At 35.4% G+C, this 23,925-nt stretch overlaps 1 protein-coding gene and 1 pseudogene across 6 annotated transcripts in view; one reads left to right on the top strand and one right to left on the bottom strand.

The window, feature by feature from the left end:
• The window catches only part of TENM1 (teneurin transmembrane protein 1), a 1,334,622-nt gene that overhangs the window by 690,429 nt on the left and 620,268 nt on the right, over positions 1–23,925 (top strand). The gene's annotated exons all lie outside the window — the stretch shown is intronic.
• On the bottom strand, positions 1,776–16,824 carry LOC308494434 (large ribosomal subunit protein eL15-like; annotated as a pseudogene). The gene is made up of 2 exons: positions 16,486–16,824; positions 1,776–2,363 (listed from the first exon to the last, which is right to left on the bottom strand). The product of its transcript is annotated as a large ribosomal subunit protein eL15-like (transcript).

The raw sequence follows: 23,925 nt of genomic DNA on the forward strand, positions 1-23,925 counted from the left end.
GTTGAGAAATTTGATAATTAGGAGAAGGAAATGAGCATATTTATGAAATTTTATAAATTGATTACTGTATCCCAGATATTTTTCTAGATGTTGTGGAGGGTCATAGAAAGAAGGAAGAGTCAACTAGGCCTTTGGTTGATCTTTGCCTTTACTGACTGGGAGAAAACATAATCAAAAGGATAAGCAATACTGACAAGACAGTATGTTAACATAGGTTTTATCAGAATAGAAGAACTGGATTGTGAGGCAGGAGATGTGGTTTTGAGGCTATCCACCACCTAGATATGTGACCCTGAGCAAGTTTCTCCTCTCTTAGGCCTTAGTATCCCCAGCTGCAATATGAGGGGGTTGCATGAAAGGGAGATGATCCCAAAGACATTATGTGATTATTTGAATTATGTAGCTAAATACATTATGTAAACTACCTACTTATATTAAAAGAATGCAGAACACTAAGGGAAAACATAACAAGTGTGAGAAGTTTGCATTCCCAGTAATGATGAGATTTGATAGACAAAGATTACCAGGATTTTCAAGTGATTGCTTTCAGTAACCTTCTAGGACCCTCTTAACTCTAGGGCTTTATTTTTATTAGTGGTCAAAAACTGAGATCTCTCGTTCTGTCTAAAACCCCTAGAAGAGCTAAATTGAATGCTATTTTCACATTTGTATATCTATTCAACAGATGAATTGGAGAGAACCCAAATGGAGTGAATAAAAATGAAGTTCTCTGTGTATTTGATGTGTGTGTGTGGGGGGGGGAAGGGCCTTTGACTTTGGGTAAGATAAAAAAAAACACTTTAATTTACATAATCAGTATAAGGGAAGACATGATAATAACATGACTTCCTAAAAAGTGTAAGTAAAAGCCAAGCAGAAAGAGAATTTAGTTGTCTGATATAGTGAAGAATTGGAATGAAAATGATAGGCTGGCTGTATGTCAGAAAAGTGAAATCAAGACAGAAAACTAGGGAAAATAAATAATTGACTGATATATGAAAAAGAAATTGAGCTGGAATATTTTAAATTCATCTGGCCCAATATCATTGATATTAATTTTAAAACTTGGAGCTTGAAAATTTCAAGGTAGTTCGTTGTGCATGAGTGAGGGCTGTTCACAATAATTAAAGAAGGGAAGAAATTTTTTAAAATTATACAAGCCAGAAACATTTCTCCCAACTGTGTCAGACATTATGTTCCCTTGCCTATCACCTGAATAAGAGACTATATTGGTAATGTTTCAGTTATACCACTCTGTAATAAAGAAAGAATTAGAGCTTAAGACTCTAGGAGTCAAGCCATTGAGGTCACATCATCTAATGCCAATTCCAGAATCTTGCCTACACTGTGCCAATGATATCAGTAACATGTCAATGACTTTAGCCAAGTCACTACACCTAGCTATATAAGTTTTGTCATACAACCAGTGGGGACTACCACCTTATGAAGTTGAATATCATAAGAATTAAATACAGTGCAAATCACTTTGAGACTTTTAAGGTGCTGTAAAACTCACCAATTTCCTTGTACCTTCTTCTTTGCTGTCCTGTTGTTCTTTTAGACAAAACAAAGACAAAAGTATTTATCTTGTGAGAAACAAGATACAACACCATTTAGTCTTCAATCATTATTGCACTTTTTCATAATTTGACAATACATTCATAAAAACCATCTGCAGACAACTAGTTTTAACAGACAAATTAAAGAATACTTTTAAGCAAACATGACTGTCCTAAATTGTTTATTAGGTAAGAATTTTACAAACATTACTCATATTAGCGGTAATGGTGAAGCTGGAGAGTATTGCGCCTTCTCCAAGCTGCACAGTGGGAACCACCAGTAATATGATGGAACTTGTGGCCCTTTCCAAGGGCACGGCACTTGCGGCCTGCAGATGCCAGCCCTCACATTTTCCTGTGTTTGTGGACTGGTTTGGTGATCCACTGGGTGTCAGGATTCCGTCTGAGAGCTTTATGGAATGGATTGATGAGGATTACATCAAAGAGTTTGTACGTGGAATCTTCACCAACCCAGTTTAGAATCGGGACTCTCAGAGCAACAGTGGTATCCAGCTCAACAGTCGGCAACAGACTGAAAGCTTGGAGCTAACTTTAGCTGATGAAGACAGTGATGGACAGGCTTGCCATAGGTCGCACCTTTAGGTACAGGGTGTTTGTGGCCACCAAGGAGCACACGAATCCGATATATGACATAACCTGGCTTGGCCTTGTATCCCAGCCTGTATGTTTTATCGGGCTGGATGGGGTGGGGGGCCCTGTGGATTTCAGAGAGCTGATGGTGCTGCCAGAAGCACCCCCTGAGAAGAATCCGATTACATGGAACTGCCTCTTCCTCCATAGCTCCTAGATGTACTTTTAAGTGCCCATCTTGGCTTACATGATGACTGTGGCCAGACGTAAAGGTGTCCTGTTTTTGTTTTTTGTGTTTTTTTAGGTGACTTTGTTCATAAGACTGTGCAATGAAAATATTTTTAAATTTAAAATTAGTTGAAACACATGGACGTTTTGAAATTCAGATGAATTTCTCAAATTGTTTTCATGCAAGCCCTTATTTATTTTGCTATTATTTATAATAATCCATAGCCTGATTAAGAGCAAGCACTTAAATTTGTGGTTGAATTTTTTAAATTTTGTTGAATTATATTAAATATACAGTCTCCCAAAAATCATGTCATCATTATCTTATTATGCCCCAAACTGTCCTGGTATGCGTACCCTTGCAATAACCTCACTCTCCGGTTACTGTATTTGCTCTTAGGCAAATTGTTTAGTACTTCTTTAATATTGAAGGTATTCTTATACAAACTGACAGCTTTCTGCTGTGCACTGGCCTGAGCCAATTTGATCATGAAGAACTCCTAGGTTAATTTTATAAACAACAGTAGCCTCTGAAGAAGTCTTGAGATGATTAAGGGTTACTCTCTCCAAAACCTCACCTTCTGGTTAAAATAAAAGCAAATCTCAAAGAAAACCCTGCCATACACACATTTGTTATTTAAACATTTATTAACAATTCAGCATATAAAACGGTTCATTCAACCTGTTCTGTAAACTCAGGGAAATCCCAGTTCACTATCCTTTCAGATACTCTAGAGATTCAGAGACAACTTCCCTAAGAGAGATCTAAAAGAGTTTATGGGCTAATTCTGTCCTATAGTAGATCCCCCTAATAGTGAGAGGACGTATGTAACCATGGTATTAAATTCAGAGATGGTGTATCCTTGCTTGTTGGTTGGTTGACAAATGATGATAATGATGATGATGATTTAAAAAAAAATAACAGTAAAAGTAGCAACCACATAACCACTTCACATTTATATCCCTAAAAGGTAAATTTCAGGTGGCCAGGGACTCTGACTTATTCACCACTCTATCTCCAACACCTAGAATTGCGCCTAGAATATAGTAGGGACTTAGAAAATTTTTATTGCATGAACCAATGGACAATAGTAACAACAAACAATTTTAGTAACTGCCCAGGCACTGTTCTAAGCTATTTATGTCTTATCACATTTATTTACCTTATAAACCTATGAGAAAGGTAAGCTAATAGAGTAAAGCTTTTACTAATACAAATGTTCAGGAAATGAAATATATTAAATAATTGAATTTTCTGGTTAACAGAGCATTACACTTTAATTCATCTTTTATTTTAACACTTTTAATTGCAAAAAAAAAAATAGTGACTTTCCTGCCTCAGTCAATAAAATCTAGAGGACATTCTTGAATTTTTGTTAGCTGATTAAAGATTTTCTCAAGGCCCCAGGAAAAATTCCAAGCATCAGTTCTTTTATGCAGAATCATAAATGGAGAAGGTGTAAAACATTAGATTAAATGTATAATAATCTAATAATTCTCTGGAGGTTATTTTTCTTTTTTGTTTCTTGGGGATATAGGTCGAATTACGATGTTAAAGGTTTAACATACAGTTAATCTTCCAACAATGGGCGATAGGGGGATTTAGGGGCATCACGCCCTAACCTCCCTGCAGTCGAAAATCTACTTGTAACTTTGCCTCCCCAAACACTTAAGTTGTCTCTTGTTATCCAAGGGGAATTAGTTCCAGGAACATGCCCCCTACCCCCGCTGATGTCATAATACGAGGACACTGAAGTCTCCTATACAAAACAACATAGATCAATGCATATAGTCAGACTCCCAACTGCAGATCACAGACAGTACAGGTATTTATTGAAAAAAAAATGTACAGATAAGTGGACCTGTACAGTTCAAACACAGGTTATTCAAGGGTCAACTGTAATCTGTTTGCCTCTGCCAATTCTTTCATTCACTCTTACACATTTCATGGAGAGACAGTACAGAATAGTGGAGAAAGCACAGATTTTCGAGTGTGAAAAGGCTACATTAAAATACTAGTTCTGTAATTTTAACTGTTGTGTAATTTAAGCAGGTTTTTTTAACATCTTAGACCCTTAGTTTCCTCTTCTATAAAATGGAGAGAACCCCAATTAATATAAGGTTTGTTGTGAAGATTGAATGAAGTAGTGAAAAGTTCCTCTAATAGCTGCTGCTGATGCTGCTGTGAGAATCTCATGAGATCTGAAGGCAACTTAAAAAAAATATAGATGATGTATTACAGAATTGTACACCTGAAATCTATGTAACTTTACTAACAATTGTCACCCCAATAAACTTTAATTTAAAAAAATTGAAAAAATGTAACTTGCTTTAGAAACACATGAAGCATGATACATAGGTAAAAGAATATTCTTTGAAAATTGGCAAATTTTGTATGGAATGTATACAAATTATTAGAAAATTACTTTGTTCTGTTTATAGCAAATGACAGTGATAAAATACCAATCTGAAATAAGAAGTAAGATAATTTTAAAAGTTTTACAGCAAATGGTCCATTTTATAAATTCTGTATAGTAATTCTGAAACTATTAATTATTTATGATTTTCAGTGCAGTGGCTAGGGCACATTCCATTGCTCTGTTTCAGTTATGGATTTGTTAAGCAAATTCAGACTTGAGGTGAGGTGGCAAAGGGCATAAAATACTTGAGAGAAACCAAAGTTTTTTCCAACACGTTATAACCACTCATTTGTATATGAATAACTGGCATGCAAATTGTGAGTCATTCTTCTATATTTCCAAAAGCAAGGGCTTAGGGATATTTCCTTCGGCTATGTTGAATTATTGCATATACATTAAATATGGTGTGTTGACACGTATACAAATACATGATGCATACACACATATGTACATAAATGCATATATTAAGCATCTATGTTTTAATTAACTATAATTCTTAATGAGTTTTTTGCAAATTGGCCTGAAAGACAGAGTATTTTCTGTATTTTATTTTGTCAACATCTGCTTCATCATCTCCTTTCTTTCCAGTGATACTAATATAATTACAATTTTATGCCCAATGAGTTACTTTGTCTTTATGATTTTCATAATCAACTGTATGATTTTCACCTTTGTAGTCATCTTATGATATATTCACCGTAGAATAATTTCCAAAGTAGTTAGAAACAAAACCATGTTCTATTTATTTTTAAATGTCAGACCCAATTCTTTTTCATTAACATTGCTTTATAATATTTTAAAATACTTTTACTTATTTTGGAATATTTTTAATCCTGAAGTAAACTAATTCTCTTTCAAATTGCTTAAAATTTGAAACAAATACCTTTTTATGTACACAAGAATCTTTCTCTCACCCATTTTACTTTTATATAAAAAACTATATACTTTTTCTCCCACCTTCTAAGTTGTTCTACCTGGGCTAATAATCAAATAAACACAGACAGATTACAGGAGAAAATCAAATTTTAATAGGTTCACACTGGAAATTCACATAAGCATGAAAATTCTAAAGATAGTGAGGCAAAACTGGACAAAGGAAAAAAGGGGGGAACAGGGTCTTTGGTTTTAAAATTAAAAATGGGCGACTTGCAGGTAATTGAGGAAGAGCAGATCACACATGGCAGGTAAATTCTTGCCTAGCAAACCAGAAACAATGAGAAACAGCAGGAAGCTCTAATAAATAGGCTTCCTTTTGATGCCCTCACCACCCACCATACTCAATTCAAATTAGGCTGCTAAGGCAAACATCCCAAGATTCCTTTCCTGGAATAAATCTTTGTCTCTGAATCTCTTGGCAGGAAAGGGTGGTGGGTCAAAAGTTCTTACTGAGTTTTTTGTTTCTGAATAACCAACTTAAAATCAGTATCATAAAAGGTAGCTTTAGAGTGGAAAAACTTTTTTCCCCTTTAACTTCCTTCTGTTTCATACAAGTGTGTCTATTCTATCTAATATTCAAATAACTATTTGCCAAGTTTCTTCAGACTGTGTCTTTGAAAGATTATGTTTCTTTGAACAATTCACAATGTCTTAAATCAGTTTTATTTCCCCAAGTACATTGTTCAGATAAAATTTTTTTATTCACCTAAACTACTTATTTTTTAATTAACAGAGAACCTTTTATAATTCAGAATTCTCCGTAAAGTATAAACTGTATTTCCATACTGATGGTATTTTAAAGAAAAAAATAGAATCTATTTAGCTTCTGCCCATAATTTTTCTGGAAACTATTTCAGAGGACAATAGTCATTTAAAAGTTAATATTGTCTGGTGTTTTGCAAATTGCCAAATAGAACATTATAATTTACCATATAATGAAATCAGTGTTGGAATAAAAATCCCTGGCTTTAAGACAGTAACTCAGTTGTGTCTTGCGTTTAGGAAAGTTTCTGTAATGCATTGTTATATGCTACCAAATTGAAATAGTCTTTCTGAACATCGAAGAACACTATAATTTACATTGTTTCATTTTATTTATTTATCTGTGTGGTGCTTAAAAATATTAATACTTTTTCTCCCACCATCTTCCTTCTAGCTTGGCTAATAATCAAATTAACAGACAGATTCACAGGAGAAAATAAAAAAAATTTGATACATGTTCATGGGGAATTCACAAAAGCATGAAAATTCCACAGACATTGAAGCAGTATTGGGTATACATGACATTTTGGAACTAAGAAAGGGGGGCGGGGTGTTAGATTTCAGAAGTGAGAATGCATGATTTACAGGTACTTGAAGAAGAGCTGAATACACATGGCAGGACAATTCTAGCTAAACTCGGAAACAGTGGAACACAGGGGTATCTAGCTAATAGGCCCCTGCCGGAAGCCCTCCTATTTACCATACTTAACTCAAATTAAGCTAAAGCAACATCCTAAGAGTTCCTTCCTGAAGGGGGTTTTTCTGTTTGAATCTCTTGGGTGGGGAAGGAGGGAGAGTCAAATGTTCTTTCTGAGTCTTTTGTTTCTAAATAACCAGCTTAAAATCTATATCCCAAAAAGGCTGCTTCAGGGTGGCAAAACTTTGGTTCCCTTAATTTGTAACTGGGCTATAGCATATGATTTGATGGAGGATAAGTAGAGAGCAGACCTTTTGTTTTATACATATGGGCTCCGTGGAGTGTGTTAATAAGCATTTCTTAAACTCTGGCCTGACCCTGAAAGACCCAAGGTATTGATGTAGTAGCCTTACAGCCATCAGCCATCTACAGTCATGCATAGCTTCTTGAACTCCTCATAAGGAAATATGAGAAAACATATTTCTCATAAACTCCTCATCAGGAAATATGAGAAAACAGTCATAAATATATTCAATTGATTATGCATTATTACTGACGCTTGCATTCCCTTTCAGTACTGGTTAGACCTACTATAGAGTTTTAATTAGTAGTTAATGCATTTGCTGATGAAAACATTAGATATAAGCCATCAAGACAGAAATAACATCTTTGATTGATGTAGTGTAAATATTAAGTCCTATTAAGACTTGGTTACTACAAAAGTAGCATTGTGGGTTACTTTAAGTGTCTACTCATACCAAATGATTCAGTCAAATGAGACTGGTCAAGAATTGGAATCATTTCATTTCTGGCCACCAATACCAATTATATCCTGCCTAATCGCCATTCTTTTTTAAACCTTTGTGCTTTGACCCCACTGTATCAGTCAAGGTCTAACCAAGAAAAGATAAACAGAAATTAAAACAGGGATTTAATGTTGGAATTTGTTTACACAGAGCATGGAGGAAGTGAAAAGCTGAATGTGGGACATTGAGGTGACCCAACTATAAGCAACAGCAGGAAGCCACAACTGCCGCTAGGGTGAAGAGACAAGGAAAGAGTCAGCTGACATGAAAACCTAGGAATAGGGAACATGGATAAGGACCAGAGGAAGAGAAGCTTGAATAATCTGAGGGCAAAAAGACCAAAAACAAAGCGTGGTTGAGGTGGGCTTTTGAAGGAAAATGAGACAAAAAAGGATGAAAATTTGTTTGAAGCTCAGAAGAAATGAATAAGCCATGTTAACAATATTAACAATAATAATGATAATGGTCATGGTGGTAGTGGTTAGGCATTGTTCCAACCACATTAGATGTTTTGTGTACTTTTTCGAACATAGCCTGATGAATTAGGCACTATTTTTTTTAATGAAATCTATTGGGATGACATTAGTTAGCAAAATTGTGTAAGTTTGAAGTGTACAATTCTATAATATTTGTATATTGCATTGTGTGTTCACCACCAAGACTCAGTTCTGCTTCCATCACCATATATTTGATCTCCTCTACTGTCGTCTAACACCCCCCATCCCCCTTAACCTCTGGTAACCACTAAACTGTTCTCTGTGTCTATGAGTTTTTGTTTCTTTGTCGTTGTCATTTGTTGCTTTCAGTTTTATATTCGACATATGAGTGAAGTCATATGTTTCTCCAATTTTTCTCTGAGACTTATTTCACTTACTATGATAATCTCAAATTCCATTCATGTTGTCCCAAATGGGACAACATGGCAGTGTTTCATCTTTTGCCAAATGGCAGTGTTTCATCTTTTCTTACAGCAGAGTAATATTCCATTGAGTATATATACCACAACTTTATCTGATCATCTATCAAGGGACACTGGTTGTTTCCATGTCTTAGCCACCATGAATAATGCTGCAATGAACATAGGGGTAGTACATATATCTTTAAAGATAAAGGTTTTCTGATTTTTTGGGGTAGATACCCAGAAGAGAGATTAGGGGGTCATATGGTAATTTTATTTCTAATTTTTGAGGAACCTACATACTGTTTTCCATAACGGCTGTACCAATCCACATTCCCACCAGCAGTATATGAAGGTTCCTTTTTCTCCACAGCCTCTCCAACACTTTTTATTACTTGTCTTGTTGATGATAGCCATTCTAAAAGGTGTCAGGTGGTAGGTATCTCATTGTGATTTCCCAATTTGCACTATTTGCATTTCCCTATTAACATTTCCCTATTAACTATTTGCACTATTTGCATTTCCCTATTAACTAGTGAAGTTGAGCATTTTTTCATATATTTCTTGGCCATTTCTATGTCTTCTTGGGAGAAGTTTCTATTCAAGTCCTCTGCCCATTTTTCAATTGGATTGTTTGTTGTTGTTTTTGTTGTTGTTGAGTTGTACAAGTTCTTTTTTTATTCTTCTGTTATTTTTATTTTTTGTTATTTAACCATTTACATTTATTTATTTTAACATTTTTTATTAGTTTCAGGTGCACAAAACAATGTAATAGACATTTATCATTTATGTCCCTCACACAGTGACAACCCCCTCCTCCCATCGACTACCCCTGTGACATCGTACGCAGCCATGACATTTCCACTGTCTCTATTTCTAATGCTATACTCTGCTTCAAATATATATATATATATATACACACACACATGCACACACACACAAAAACAAAATTGTAGTTGACATTCATTATTGTTCAGCTTCAGCTTCAGGTGTACAGTGCAGTGCTCAGGTATCTACATCATCCCTGAGGTGGTCTCCCTAATGAGACAAGTGTCCATTGGATACCCTTCAAAATCTTTACAACATTATTGATTACATTCCCCAAATTGACTTTCATATCCCCGTGGCAATCTTGTGGTTACCGACTATGCTTTCTAATCCCCTCACAAGTTCTTTATATATTAGATATTAGCCCCTTATCGGAGGTGTTGTTTGCAAATATCTTCTCCCATTCAACTGGTTGCTTCTTTTTATTATTATTATTAAAGTTTATTGGGGTGACAATTGTTAGTAAAGTTACATTGGTTTCAGGTGTACAATTCTGTAATACATCATCTATATATCATTGTCATGCAGGGTTTCATATAGGGTCTCTTCTGGGGTCTCTAGTTCTGCTCCCCACATAAGAACTCAGGATATGGTGAGGATAAAAAGGAACACCCACAGAGCCATAGATAGGGGAGTCATACCACAATATTCTTGCTGGCAGCTGGGTTGGAAACACAGGAAGCAGGAGACACACTGTCCGCAACCTGCCGTTCACTTCTCTCTGCCACTCTCTGCCAAAGTCATTTGCTAACTGCAATCCGTTCTTGCTAGCTCAGCCACCATCTTCTTGCTAGTCCCCCATTTGCTGTTAGGGTACCCACAGCCGTTATATTAGTGGCCAATAGCTCACTGGTTACAGCTGATGGCCAACTAAACACAGCTGATGGCCATCCAATCACAGTTGATGGCCATTTACTACTTGAGCCAGAACCTTTCCACATGAGGGCGAGAGCCTGGAAACTGCACGCCTGGCTCTGTCCCCACAATCACATTGTGTGTTCACCACCCAGAGTCAGTTCTCCTTCCATCACCATATATTTGATCCCTTTTACTCTCACCTACCACCCCCTCTACCCCTACTCTCTGGTAACCAGTAAATTATTGTCTATGTCTATGAGTTTTTGTTTCTTCATTTGTTTGTCGTGTTTCTTTGTTGTTTTCAGTTTTATATACTACATATCAGTGAAATCATATCATTATCGACATTTTCTGTCTGCTTTATTTCACTTAGCATTATAATTTCAAGATCCATCCATGTTGTCACAAATGGCACTATTTCATCTTTTCTTATAGCAGAATAGTATTTCGTTTCATATATATACCACAACTTCTGTATCCAATCATCTATCAAAGGACACTTTGGTTGTTTCCATGTCTTGCCCACCGTAAATAAAGCTGCAATGAACATCATAGCACATATACCTTTACGGATAAATGTTTTCAGGTTTTCTGGGTAAATACCCAAGAGATGGATTGCTGGGTCATATGGTAATTCTATTTTTAATTTTTTGAGGAACTTCCACACTGCACCAATCTTCATTCCCACCAACAGTGTATCAGGGTTCCTTTTTCTCCACAGCCTCTGCAACTTGTTAATATTTGTCTTATTGATGATAGCGTTGTAACTGGTATGGGTGATATCTCATTGTGGTTTCTACTTGTATTTCTCTGAAGATTAGTGATGTTGATCATTTTTTCATATTTTTATTGACCATTTGTATGTCCTCTTTAGAGAAATGTCTCTTCAGGTCCTCTGTCCGTTGTTAAATTGGATTGTTTGTTTGTTTGTTTGTTTGTTTTTGTTGTTGAGTTGTATGAGTTCCTAATATACTTTGGATATTAGCCCCTTATCAAAGACATTGTTTGCAAAAATCTTCTCCCATTTAGTTGGTTGCCTCTTTATTTTGTCTATGGTTGTTTTGCTGTGCAGAAGCTTTTAGTTTCATATAGTCCCATTCGTTTATGTTAGCTTTTACTTCCCTTGCCTTTGAGGTGAAATTCATAAAACCCTCTTTGAACCCAAAGTCCACAATAAGTTTAGTACCTATGCTTTCTTCTATGCAGCTTATTGTTTCTGGTCTTATGTTTAGGTCTCTGACCCATTTTGAGTTAATTATGGTACACAGTGACAGATTCAGTCTCCTTTCCTTCTTTTGTATGTGGCTTTCCAATTTTACCAGCACCATTTACTGAGGAAACTTACTTTTCTCTATTTTAGGTTTTTAGCTCCGTTGTCGAAAATTATCTGTATATATATGTTTATTTCTGGCTTCTCAATTCTGTTCCATTGGTCTCTGCGTCTGTTTTTCTGCCAATACCATGCTGTTTTGATTATTGTCACTTTGTAGTATAAATTAAAGTCAGGAAGTGTGATATCTCTAGCCTTGTTCTTTTTTCTGGGGATTGCTTTGGATACTCGGGGTCTTTCGTGATTCCATACAAATCTGATTTTTTCATCTATTTCTTTAAAAAAATGTTTCTAGGAATTTTGATGATGATTGCATTAAATCTGTATATTGCTTTGGGTAATAATGCCATTTTAAATATCTTGATTATTCGATTCCATGAGCATGAAATATCTTTCCATTGTTTTGTGTCTCCTTCAATTTCCTTTAATAATGTCTTACAGTTTTCAGTATATAGGTCCTTCACATCCTTTGTTAAGTTTATTTCTAGGTATTTTATTCTTTTTGTTGCAATTGTGAAAGGAATTTCCTTTTCATTTCTTTTTCTGAAATTTCATTGTTAGTATATAGGAATGCAATGGAATTTTATACATTGATTTTGTATATACAACTTTACTATATTTGTTTATTTTTTTCTAACAGTTTTTTTTTTTTTTTTTGGTGGAGCCTTTAGGGTTTGCTATGTAAAGAATCATGTCATCTGCAAAAACTGGCAATTTAACTTCTTTGTTCCGAATTTGGATGTCTTTTATTTCTTTCTCTTGCCTTATTGGTCTGGTTAGGACTTCCAATCCTAAGTTGAGTGAGCATGATGAGAGTGGACATTCCGGACTTGTTCCTGATTTTAGTGGAAAAGATTTTAGTTTTTCACCATTAATTATGATATTAACTGAGGGTTTGTCATATATGCCCTTTATTATGTTAAGGTGTTTCCTTCTATACCCATTTTATTAAGTGTTTTAATTTTAAAAGGATGTTGTATCTTGTGAAATGTTTTTTCTGCATCTATTGATATAATCACATGATTTTTAACTTTTATGTTGTTTATGTGGTGTATCACGCTGATTGATTTGCATATGTTGAACCACCCTTGTGCCCCTGGGATGAACCCCACTTGATCATGATATACAGTCTTTTTAATGCGTTCTTGTAGTTGATTTGCTAGAATTTTGTTTAGGATTTTTGCATCTGTATTCATCAGAGATATTGTTCTGTCATTGTCTTTTTTTGTGTTATCTTTACCAGGTTTTGGTATCGGGGTAATGTTGGCCTCATAAATGAGTTAGGGAGTATTGTTTCTTCTTCAATTTTTTCAAAGAGTTTGAGTAAGATGGATACTAGATCCTCTTTGAATATTTGGTACAAGTTACTGGTGAAAACATCTGGTCCCGGACTTTTGCTTTTGGGGAGATTTCTGATGACTGATTCAATTTCCTTACTTGTGATCTGTCCATTTAGATTTTCCAGTTCTTCATGATTCGCCTAGGGATGCTATATATTTCTAAGGACTTGTCTGTTTCTTCTAGATTTTTGAATTTCATGGCATATAGTCCTTCATAATATTCTTGGATGATTTTTTTGTATTTCTGTGGCATTTGTGGTAACTTCCCCTTTTCATTTCTGATTTTGTGCATTTGGATTTATCGATTTTATTAATCTTTTCAAAGAACCAGCTCTTTGTTGCATTAATTTTTTTCTATTGTCTTTTTGTTCTGTATTTCATTTAATTTGCTCTGATTTTTATTGTTTCCTTCCTTCTGCTGAACTTTGGGTTTTATTTGTTCTTTCTTTTCTAGTTCTTTAAGGTGTAATGTGAGGTTGTCATCTGGTATTTTTCTTGTTTCTTGAGATAGGCCTGTAATGATATAAATTTCACTCTATAACTGCTTTCACTGGGTCTCAGTAATTTTGATAGGATGTATTTTCATTCATATTTGTTACTATGCATCTTTTGATCTCTCCTCTTGTTTCCTCTTTGACCCAGTTATTCATTAAAAGCACGTTGTTTAATCTCCACATATTTGTAGTTTTTTCTGCTTTCTTTTTGCAGTTAATTGCCAATACCAAAGCATTTTGATCAGACAATATTCTTCGTATGATTTCAATTTTCATAAATTTGCAGAGGCTAGTTTTGTATCCCCACATATAGGCTATTCTTGAGAATGTTCAACGTGCGCTAAAAAAGGAGGTATATTACAGTGTTCCAGCATGAAATGCTCTGTAAATGTCAATTATGTTTATGTAGTCTAATATGTCATTTAATGCTTATATTTCTCAATTATTTTTATGTTTGAATGATCTATTCATTGCCGCCAATGGCATATTTAAGTCCCTCACTATAATTGTGTTTTTCTCAATTTCTCCCTTTAGTTCTGTTAGTAAGTTGCTTTATATATTTGGGCACTCCCTTATTGGAAGCATATATATTGATGACTGTTATGTTTTCTTCTTGTATTGTGCTCTTTATCATTGTAAAATGTCCATCTTTGTCTCTTGTTACCTTTTTCATCCTGAAGTTTGTATGAATACAACTGCTTATCTCTGCATACCATTTGCTTGATGTATCATTTTTCACCCTTACACATTGAGACTATATTTTTCCTTGTAGCTGAGATGTGTTTCTTTGAGGTAGCTTATGGTTGGGTTATGTCCTTTGATCCAGGCAGCTATTCTGTGCCTTTTTATTGGTTAATTCAGTCCAGTTTATTTAAGGTGATTATGGGTATAACAGGATTTCCTATACCCATCTCATCTTTTGTTTTCAGGAAGCTCCATGTCTCCATTGTTTCTTTGCCTTTGTGTTTCTTCCTGTTATTTTATTTTGGTAGTATTTTATGATTTTTCCCTCTGTTCCCCTTTTTATGTTATTTCTCTCAGTTCTAGTTTTTGTTTTTTGCTTTTTAGTGGATACTATCAAGTTTATGTAAATAAAAGTTTCATGTATACAGTAATCCTATTTCTTCAACATGCATTTTATCTCCACCCCCCTTTGCAAATTCAGACCTTTACCCCCTTTCTTTTTATGTTTCTGTTGCCACAAATTATCCCAATTTATGCTCTGTGTTCCTTTCTGAGTTGCAGTAGCAAATTATCCTTTTCTTTTTTTTATGTTGTGATGTTCTTTACCCTTTCTGTTATGTTTAAGTGTGTAGTACCCAACTATGTGTAGGGGTTGCCATTTCCTGCTATGTCTGTCCTTTAGTAATCTTGCTAATTGTTTTGTATCCTTTTATCTTTTTCTTTCAGGTCAAATTGTCTCCTTTAGTATTTTTTATAATGCAGGCCGTGTGGTGGAAAATTCCCTTAGCTTTTGTATGTCTGGAAAGGACTTTATTCCTCCTTTATATCTAAAGGACAACTTTTCAGGGTATTTTATTCTTGGCTGGTACTTTACTTCTTTCAACAGTTTCAGTATTTGATTCCACTCCCCCCTGGCTTGTAGAGTTTATGCTGAAAATTCTGATGATAATCTAATGGGCTTTCCCTTATAGGTTACTGCTTTGTTTTTCCCCTGGCTTCTTTAGGAATACTTTCATTGTCATTAATTTTTGACAGCTTTGATATAATGTGCCTTAGAGAAGCCCTGTTCGGGATTGAGGTAATTAGGTCTTCTATTTGCTTTTTGGATTCAGGGATCTAGTTGTTTCCATAAATTTGAGAATTTATCGTCAACTCTTTGTTTGAATGGACTCTCTGCTCCCTTCTTTCTCTATTCTTCTTCTGGTATACCCAGGCTCTTTCTGGTGGAGTCAGATAAATCTTGTATAGTTCTTTCATTTATTTTACCTCTCAAGTCTGTCTCTTCTTCCATCTGTGTCATTTCCAGATTTCTATCTTCGGTGCCACTGATTCTTTCCTCCATTGGGTCAGCTCTATTTCCCTAGCTGGGTATTTCACTCTTTATCTCTTTCATTGAGTTCTTCACCCACAGAATTTCTATTTGGTTCTTTTATAAAATTTCAATCTCTTTGGTAAAATATTCATGTTGTGTATTGATTTTATTTCTGAGTTCATTAAACTGCCTATCTAGTATTTTTGCATCTCATTGAGTTCTTTTCAGAAATGCAATCTTCAATAGTTATTTTCTGTATATTTTTCATTTTCTTTTGAGTTTCCTTATGACCATGGTTATTCATGGCAAGTAATGGATTATTTCTTTTCCTGGTCATCTACAGGAGTGAATTCTGCAGCTGGTTGATACGATGAGTAGTTTACTTTTTTATTTTTTTCTCCCACTGTGTGGCACTGGCGCATTTTATTTTCTCTTGCACTGTTCTGGCTTCTCACATCACGGTAGATTTCCTAGGAAGGTGGGCTTCTTCTCTGTCACTAGGTTGCCTTTGTCGCAGGGTACCACCCCCATGACAGTATGTGTTGGTTGATGGGGTTCTGAGCTTCTGAAATCCCAGTGCTACCCCTGCAGTGTGATGTATAGCTGTGCCCCTCAACAGCCTTGGATTCCCTCACTGTGATCAGCTGTGAAAGATGGGGGTGGGGTGATCTTGGAGAGGCAGCTGGTGTGTTTGTTTTTGGCTTTGCTCTCTTCCAAGTAATGGTGACTGCCAGGTCACAGCTCCCTTTTCCCTGTATCTCCTCCCTTATCACTGGAGTTAGCTGTACTGTGTATTTCCCACTCTGGACCTCTCCTTAATTCTCAGGGCTGTAGATAATCTGCTCTTTAATTCTACACTGCTACCATTTTTTTTCTGGGGCGTGCTACTAACACTGCAAGGGTATAAGAGAGGTGAGCTCTGGGAGGTTGGGGCGAGGCTACCTTTCTCTGTGGCTTTGTTTTCTGCTTGGCAGTGGGGGCTGTTAGACTGCAGTTGTCGCATTTCTGTATTCAGTCTTTGCCCCAAGACATCTGGGTCAGCCATATTATATGCTGACCCCTCAGGTAGATTTCCCAGGGCCACAGACAGTGTAACTGTGGTCTCAATTTTCCCCTCTCCCGGGACCATAGGGAGCTCCATGGTATGTCCCAAGGCACCTGTCTCTGTACTTTCCCCTTGTCTCCTCCCTGCTCTCCCTGATTAACCTACCTTCAGATGTTTCAATGTGCAGATCTCTCAAACATATTTGTATGTTGCGTAGGGAATTATTTGTTGAATTATAGGTGTTCAGTTCATTGTAATTTAAGGGGAGATATGAAGGAGCACTCCTCATGCCCCCATGTTTCTGGTGTTACCATTAGGCATTATTAATATCTCCATTTTACAGAGGAAGATAGGGTACAGAAAAAAGCTAGGGTACCTAGCTTTCCCAAGGTTGCATAGCCAAGATTCAAACCTAGGTAGTCTGGCTTCAACAATGGGGCTTTTAATCTCTCAGCTACAACTACCTCCCAAAGCAAAACTATGCTATTTTCCTCTTAGCCATTAGATTCCCCAGGCATTTGTCCACACAACTGAGCAGGTCCTAAGTTAATTTGACGGTATTATACTAATTTTGTTAGGAAATAACGAAACCTCTTGCATGCAGTGCAGCTTTTATTAAAATATGTCCTTTTATTTTTAATTAAATGTATTAGGATAACATTGGTTAACATTATATAAGTTTCAGGTGTACAATTCTATAATACCTAGTCTGTATATTGTATAATGTGCTTATCACCCAAAATCTAGGCTCAGTCCATCACCATGTATTTGATCCCCTTTGCCTTCTTCTTATACATACATGTAGTAGAAATTGTAATGATACTTTTTTGGGGGGGGGAAGGGGAACAAGACTTTGGGGAACAGTGTGTACTTCCAGGACTTTTTTCCAAGTCAAGTTGTTGTCCTTTCAGTCTTAGTTGTGGAGGGCGCAGCTCAGCTCCAGGTCCAGTTGCCATTGCTAGTTGCAGGGGGCACAGCCCACCATCCCACCATCCCTTGCGGGAGTCGAATGGGCAAACTTGTGGTTGATAGGACACACTCCAACCAACTGAGCCATCCAGGAGGCAGCTCAGCTCAAGGTGCCATGTTCAGTCTTAGTTTCAGGGGGCAGAGCCCACCGTCTCTTGCAGGACTCGAAGAGTTGAACTGGCAACCTTGTGGTTGAGAGCCCACTGGCCCATGTAGGAATTGAACCAGCAGCCTTCAGAGTTAGGAGCATGGAGCTCAAACCGCCTGAGCCACTGGGCGGGCCCCTGTATTGGTATTTTTTGAACGATATGAAATTGCTGTTTTTGTATGTCAAAAACAGTTCACTATTGGCAATTCCTTACAGTTCAGACTAATTCAGTAAAGGTAGATGTCTACCTCCTACCTAACCCATCTCCACCCGTTTCTCTGAAGTCAGTCACTCCTACCAGTTTCTTAGGTATCTTTCCAGGGCTATTATGTAAATATATAATTATATATGTAGATATATCCCTTCTTTGGTCCCAAATAGAAGCACACTATACCCCCGTACCACATCTTCTGTTTTGCCATTTAACAGAGTATCTGAAAAATCATTTTAAACAGCTACTGAATTTCTAATTGCACAAAGGTACTATAATGTATTTACCAATACTGCTTTTAATTTCAGTTAAGTTAGTCATTTATTTGGTATTACAAAAATATACTGTAGTTAATATTTTAATATGTGTCATTTTACACATGTAAACTAATAGAAGTAGAATTTTTGTTCCAAAGTATCTGTGCATTTTTGATTTTGATGCATATTGACTGTATTTGCCAAGTATTTTCAAATTGTCATCTGTAGAAGTTAGACACATTTAAATTTACATCAGCATCTTATAAGAGTGTGTATTTCCTCAAACCCTTGCAAACACAGGGTGTTATCAAACTTATTGAATTCTACCAATCTGATAGACTCAAACCCAGTATTACTGTATTTTCATTTAGCATGTCTCTCATTGTGAATGAGGTGACATTTTTCATATGTTCAAGAGCCATTAACGTTTCATTTTCTATAAACTATTCATAATGTTTGCCACATTAGACTGTTGGTCATTTATTATCGATTTGTATGTTCTCTTTATATATTATGACAATCGTTTGCTTGAGATTTAATTTGCCAATACTTTTTGCAGTTTGTTGTTTTGTTTCGTTTTTAATCTTTTTAATGATGTGTGTGTGTAATTTGTTTTTTAAAATCTTCTATGTATTTTAAAAATATCCTTATTAGCAGAAGTATACTACACCTACTAATCAAGAAATCTGAAGGAAAAAAGTTACATTACTAAGGTTTTCAAAATGGGGTGGCTAATTTTGGTAAATTAGGAAAGTTCTAGTGTTTTGTTTCATTTTAATCAAAATTATTTACATATATCCTTTATTTCAAAATTTCTACAGTGGATTTTTAATTCAAAAAATATTTTTATGTAAGTGTTTATTGCATGCTTGGAAAACTGTGTCATATGATACTAAACCTATTTAATAATTGTTAACTAATGATTTAAATGTTCATTAGTTATTTGTACAAATAATTTCATATGTATTCCAAAGCATTTTCTTAGTTAATTTTCAAGGAAATTTCAAGAAAATTTTCAAGCTAAATTTCAGTCTGGTTAATGTTCATGATATCACAAATGTCTTCTATGATCATTATGTTAATCAACATGATTTTATTTAGCAGTTAATATGGAGGCACTGTGTTAAGGGCTAAAGATACAGCTCCACTGAGAAACTTATGTTCTGGCTCATTTAGTGAAGTTGCCTTTTTGGCACCATCACACTCCACTTCCACTATAATACTGACTCCATTCCACTCTACCTCTTTTCACTCTACCAAGCCCTGAAAAACTTGTATGTCCCAATTAACCATGCAATTAATTTAATTTGAATTTATGCCTCATCAAGTCCAAACTCTTCTTTCAGGCCTTGAAGGTTAGAAATACAATAGTCCTCCCTACCCCCTTATCCACAGGGGTTATGTTCCAAAATCCCCAGTGGATGCATGAAACTGTGGATCGTACTGAACCCTATGTGTACTATGTCTTTTCTTGCACATACATACATAACTATGATAAAGTTTAATTGATAAATTAGGTAAAGTAAGAGATTAACTCTTTTGTTCCAACGTTCGGATATGTTTTCCTGTGGCTTGCACTGTCAACAACAAAGATGATTTGTATGCCACATTGTGTAACATTTTGTAATATTTTTTATCTCACCAATGCCATTGGATTGTAATTTATCTATACTTAAATCTAATTGATGCCACTTATTATGTTTTGAGTTTTTTTGTTAAAATTCAATATAATGGTGAATTTATTACCATATAACAAAGGTTTAAATTAAAAATGATGTCATTTATGTACAAAGCAGCTCAAAATGTTATTAAATGCATAGTCAAAATATCAACTTTTTATTTTTTGTGGATTTTGACATATTTTGAAAACAGTGACATCAATTCACAGTGAAATTAACAATAACTGATAATAAAAATATTATCAGTTATAATATTATCAGTTATAATAATATACTGTAATAAAAGATCTGTGAATGGATTTGGGGTCATTATTATGTAAAACAAGGTTTACTTGAACACAAGCACTGCAACATCACAACAGTTGATCCGATGACCAAGATGTCTACTAAATGACTAAGAGGTAGGAGAAGATACAGCCTGGATAAGCTGGACAAAGGGATGATTCTGTCCTGCGAAGGGATGCAGCAAGGTGCCACAAGATTTCACCACACTTCTCAGAATGAAGTACAATTTAAAATTTATAAATTGGTTATTTCTGGAATTTTCCATTTAATATTTTTGGACCGCTGTTCACCATGAGTACCTGAAACTACAGAAAGCAAAACCGTGGATAAGGGGGGACTGCTGCATCATCTGTTGCTTCCCTTATTATCTATTTGATGTTATTTTCTATTACCCCACAACATGTTTGCTCTTCTAATAATCTCCTCTGCACAGCATACTTTAAAATCTCTCTTCCCATTACTCATGTTGTTCTTCTCACCTCATGTGTTTCTTCCATGCTTTCAGGCTAGCATGTAGTTGAGTGAGAAATGTACAAAATGTGGTATCTGGATTCCTGTTCCATATCTTACTACTTCTTAATAACTGTATGACCTTTAGCAAGTTAAATAAGGTAAAGCTGCTAGCCTATTTCCTGGCAAATGGGAAACACTACATTATTTTATATATATATATATATTAGTTTCAGGTGTACAAAACAACATAGTGATTAGACATTTACAACCCTTACAAAGTGATAACCCCCCCAAGTATACTAACCCTCAGACATTGTATATAGCTGTTACAATACCATTGACTATATTCCTATTTTGTACTTTATATCTCATAAATACACACACACACACACACACACACACACACACACAAACAAGGACTGAAAATTAAGTTCACGAACTCATCCTAAAATAAGTGCTACATATTCATTGCTGAATATCAATATGGTCACCTTCGAAGTACACCCCTTGGGAAGCTATGCACCAACATCGGCACCTAGTCCACTCTTCAAAGCAATTATGGAACTCTTTTTCTGGAATGGCCATCATACCTGTCATCGTATTACACTTGATGTCCTGAATGTCATCAAAATGTCCTCCTTTCAATATTTCCTTTATCTTCAGGTAAAGAAAGAAGTCATTGGGGGCCAGGTCAGGTGAGTAGGGAGGATGTTCCAATAGAGTTGTTTGTTTACTGGCTAAAAACTCCCTCACAGACAGTGCCCTGTGAGCTGGTGCATTGTTGTGATGCACGAGCCATGAATTGTTGATGAAAAGTCCAGGTTATCTAACTTTTTCACACAACCTTTTCAGCACTTCCAAGTAGTAAATATGGTTAACTGTTTGTCCAGTTGGTGCAAATTCATAATGAATAATCCCTCTGATATCAAAGGGTTAGCAACATCATTGCAACAATTTCGGAAACTTAATTGTCATTTGTGTGTGTGTGTGTGTATCATTAACATACAAAAAAATATAGTTGACGTTCAATATTATTCTACTTGAGCTTCAAGTATACAGTGCAATGGTCAGGCATCTACACAATCTATGAAGTGATCCCATTGATAAATCCAATACCCATTTGGCACCCTACATGATCTTTTCAGCATTATTGATTATATTCCCCATACTTGATTTCACATCCCCAGGACTATTTTGTGACTACCAATTTGTTCTTTGTGATCCCTTCAACTTCTCCACCATCCCTTAACCCGAGTCACATGTATCAACCATCATTTTTTCTCTGTATCTCTGAGTCTATATCTGTTTTGTTTACTTATTGATTCTGTTCTTTACATTGCACATATAAGTGAGATCATATGGTATTTGTCTTTCTGACTCTGACTTATTTCACTTAGCATAACATTCTCTAGTACCATCCATGTTGTTGCAAATGGTAAGATTTTATTCTTTTTTATAGCCAAGTAACACTCCATTGTATTAATGTACCACAATTTCTTGATCCAATTGTCTATTAATGGGCATTTCAGATGTTTCCACATCTTGGCTATTGTGAATAGCACTGCAGTAAACATAGGGGTGCATATATATTTTTGAAATACTATTTGGATATTTTTGGATCAATACCCAGGAGTGGAATTGTTAGGTATATCATAAAGTAGTGGAATTGCTAGGTATATCATAAAGTAGTGCTATTTTTAATTTTTTGAGGAACCTCCATACTGTTTTTCATAGTGGCTGCACGAATTTTCAATTCCACCAGCAGTGCACGAGGATTCCCTTTTCTCTACATCTTCACCAACACTTGTTTGTTTATTTATTGAAGATACCCATTCTGACCGGTGTGAGGTGGTATTTCATTGTGGTCTTTATTTTCATTTCTGTAATGATTAGTGACATTGAACATTTATTCATGTCTGTTGGCCATCTGTATGTCCTCTTTAGAGAAATGTCTTCCATGTTCACTGCCCATTTTTTAATTGGGTTGTTTGCTTTTTTGGTGTTGAATTTTATGAATTTTAAAATATAAATTTTGGGTTTAACCCCTTATAAGGTATATCATTGGCAAATATATTCTCCCATTCAGAAAGATGTCTTTCTATTTTGTTGATGGTTTCCATTTCTGTGAAAAAAATAGTTTCCTGTACTCCCATATGTTCATTTTTTTTCTTTTGCTTTCCTTGCAGGAGGGGATGTATCAGTAAAAGCATTACTAAGGGTAACGTCTGCAAGTTTACTTTCTATAATTTCTTCTAGGAGTTTTATGGGTTCGGGTCTTATACTTAAGTCTTTACTCCAGTTTGAGTTTATTCTTGTATATGGCATAAGAAGATGGTCCAGTTTCATTTTTTTGCATGTGTCAGTCCAGTTTTCCCAGCACCATTTATTAAATAGACGCTCTTTACCCCAATCTAAATTCTTCCTTCCTTTGTCATAAATTAAATGACCATATAGGCATGAATTTATTTATAGGCCGTCTATTCTATCCCATTGATCTATGTGTCTGTTTTTATCCCAGTACCATGCTGTTTTGATTACTATAGTCTTGTAGTATGATTTCATGTTGGGTAGTGTGATACTTCCCACTTTGTTCTTATTTCTCAGGGTTGCCGAGGCTTTTCAGGGTATTTTATGGTTCCATATACATTTTAGGATTATCTGTTCTAGTTCTGCGAAAAATGTCATTGGTATTTTGGTAGAGATTGCATTGAATCTGTATATTGCTCTAGGTAGTATGGACATTTTTAACTACATTAATTCTTCCTATCCACAAGCATAGTATATGTTTCCATTTCTATATTATGTTCTTTAATTTTTCTCTTCAATGTCTCATGATTTTCTGAGTAAAGTTCTTTTGCTTCCTTGGTTAAATTTATTCTTAAGTATGTTATTCCTTTTGAAGCCATTGTGAATGGGATTGTTTTCTTGATTGCTCCTTCTGATAATTTATGATTGGTGTATACAAATGCAACTGATTTTTGAATATTAATTTTGTATCCTGCTACTTTACTAAATTCATTTATTAGTTCTAACAGTTTTTTGGTGGAGTCTTTTGGGTTCTCTATATGTAATATCATGTCATCTGCATATAATGACAATTTGACTTCCTCCTTTCTAATTTGGATACCTTTTATTTCTTTTTCTTGTCTTATTGCTGTGGCTGGAACTTCCAGAACTATGTTGAATAAAAGTGGT

Source organism: Rhinolophus hipposideros (genome assembly GCF_964194185.1).
Source record: "Rhinolophus hipposideros genome assembly, chromosome: X".
Lineage (NCBI taxonomy): Eukaryota > Metazoa > Chordata > Mammalia > Chiroptera > Rhinolophidae > Rhinolophus > Rhinolophus hipposideros.